The sequence below is a fragment of the Nicotiana tabacum genome, chromosome 8 (genome assembly GCF_000715075.1).
Source record: "Nicotiana tabacum cultivar K326 chromosome 8, ASM71507v2, whole genome shotgun sequence".
In the NCBI taxonomy this organism is placed as follows: Eukaryota; Viridiplantae; Streptophyta; class Magnoliopsida; order Solanales; family Solanaceae; genus Nicotiana; species Nicotiana tabacum.
Window position 1 is genome coordinate 125,378,624 of NC_134087.1, and position 2,624 is coordinate 125,381,247.

Sequence of the window (2,624 nt, forward strand, 5' to 3'; positions counted from 1 at the left end):
AAAAAATAAATATAGATTAAATGGAGGCGACCAAATAGGATGGCCCGTGCAATTTTTACGAAACAAATGGGGGCCAAACCCAGGAAACAAAGGTCCCAAATTGCCAGCTGGCCCGCTATACTTCCACCATCTATATTAAGCTAAGCTCAACACCTCATAAACCCAGACCGCTCATCCCAGCTTAGGTGGATCCCACCATAAAACTATTTTTTCTTAAACCCCAAAAATTAAGGAATATTCGAATAACCTACTAAAACGCCGTCGTCACTTTGCCCCTCCCAAAACCCTATATATATGTTGTTCCCCGTCCCTCTTTTGACTCTTGAAAGAGCAGTAAATCTCAGGCATCTTCTTCTCTTTCTCTAGAAGCTTCTTTTCTGTTCTTCATTCTCCTTTTTCAGCGCGAATAGTTTTCGTTTTTCAATTCCTTTGTCGTACTAAAATTTGAAGCATGAGTCGGACTCAAAAGTCGGCTCCCTCCACCCAAACCCTCAAACTACTCTACAGTTACGGTGGCAAAATCCTTCCTCGTCGCTCTGACGGAAAGCTCCGTTACATAGGGGGCTTTACTAGAGTCCTCTCCATTGATCTGTCTATTTCTTTCTCAGGTCTGTTTATTATTCATTGATCTTCTTATTATCACTTTTTGTTTAGTTTTGAATAATATTTCGTGCCTTTTTCAGAAGCTGATTAAAATTTTTACTGATTCAGAGTTGATGGTGAAATTTGGAGAATTGTGTGGATCGTCTATGAGATTAAGGTGTAAGCTTCCGACAGAGGATTTGGATGTTTTAGTATCGATTACCTGTGACGAGGACCTGGCGAATGTGATCGAAGAGTACGGTCGAGTTTCGGCATTGACGAATCAAGAGATTAAGATTAGAGCCTTATTATCTCCGATTAATTTGCAGAAGAAGATCTCTCCTCCGTCTTCGCCTATGTCTTGCCTTGATTTTCCGACATCGAACGTGAAGCCAGGAAAAGTCAGCTGTTTCTACTTACCTCCGGCGTATTCGGCGGCGCATAGATGTTCCTCACCAGCTTTGGGTTATCCGGTCGGGATACCGAGAGACGGCCAGGAACTTCACTATCCTTTCTATGGACACAGGAAGCATTAGGCCTCTGTATTACTTTGCTCCTCACCATTACCAATAGAGCAACAAAAATACACACATACACAGAGAAAGGTTATAGTATTTTTTTAGGAGATATCAGAGTTGTACATGGACGAAATGAATCTCTTTCACACAGAAAAAGGACAGTAAAGAAAATATTACAGTGTTACATAAATTTTTTACGGATTCACAAAAAGACAGATTCAACTTTCCTAGTGCGTGAATTAGATTGTACATTGTTTGAAATTTTGCCGTTTATTCAATTTAGAGATGGATTTAAAATTCGAGATGAAGTTGTTATTAAAATTCTGTGGATTCTGAAAATGACCCCTGTTTGGATTTGGACGCCGTTAGGGTTCCGTTGCCATTCTCCATCATAGGTTTCGCTAGGCGCTTAGTTGTTTTGGGCCGACTGCCTGCGTCCGTATGGACCATTCATTTCTGGGTATGCTGGTTATTTTTTTTTCCTATTAGTGTCTTGCTTTATTCGCTTCAGTCATATTCTTTTCAATTGATCTTCCATTTTTTCTCTCAATTAATTCATTCAACGCAAACTCTTTTTCCTTTCAAATTTTGCAGGGGTTGCGTGAGAAAATTCTATAGTGAACTCGTGTCGATTCTTTGTGCAGGACGTATGGAACAGATTATCTTAAAATTGTATAAGGTCAAAATCAGGCACGCTCGATTTCCCAGGCTCGAGGGATCGCCTTAGGTCCGCGTTCGAGTAAGCTCAAGTTCGAGGTCGACATACTAGAACCGAGCTCGAGGACGGAATGCAATGCCCGAAGATAAGAGTGCGAGGAATACCGAAGTTAAGTATGCTCGACCTCGAAATTGTACCATTATGGATTTGTAACAGAATGAGCTAGATTCCTGCCACGTTTCCAAGAACATGGCGCAAATTTTGGAAAAGGATTGTACGATTCCGTACTAGGCAGTTAGACAGCTGTACCGAGAATATTCCTTATTGTAAATAGAAATATACCTTATTTAGGGTTCCTCTATTATATAAAGGGGACCCTAATCATTTGCGAGATCATCTAATCATTTAGAAAAGAATATACTCTTTTTCTTTTTGCCTACTGTTCATCAGAATTGTCCTTTAGCTCTACTGCTCTTACTTTACTTTTCTTGCTTAATTGTTCTTATTGTTCTAAACGTATCTCGAGGTGACTAAGCTCGAGGTCACCACTGCTGAGTTATATTGGTTTGATTCACTTATTTCTTTCATTTCTACTTCATACTTCTTGATAATTAATTGGTATTGAACTAAATCACATATCTTTAAAACCACTAATCAAATTTAATTGTTACTCGTATTTGCGAGGTAAACAGTTTGGCGCCCACCGTGGGGCTAAAGATAATAGTGATTATTTCTTTACTGATTCTCATTACACACGTTTTTACACTTTTTCTTGTCAAGATTTTTTGATTCTCAGGCTCAAATATGTCTAGCTCACAAACCGCATCTGTTCACGACAACAAAGGTCTTGGAGAAAACAACAATGC

General features: G+C 39.4%; 1 long non-coding RNA gene across 1 annotated transcript; it reads left to right on the forward strand.

The window, feature by feature from the left end:
* Window positions 1–315: 315 nt before the first annotated feature.
* Window positions 316–2,201, forward strand: LOC107826385 (uncharacterized). The gene is made up of 3 exons (XR_012694206.1): window positions 316–608; window positions 712–1,560; window positions 1,695–2,201. It is a non-coding gene; the product is annotated as an uncharacterized LOC107826385 (long non-coding RNA).
* Window positions 2,202–2,624: the final 423 nt, after the last annotated feature.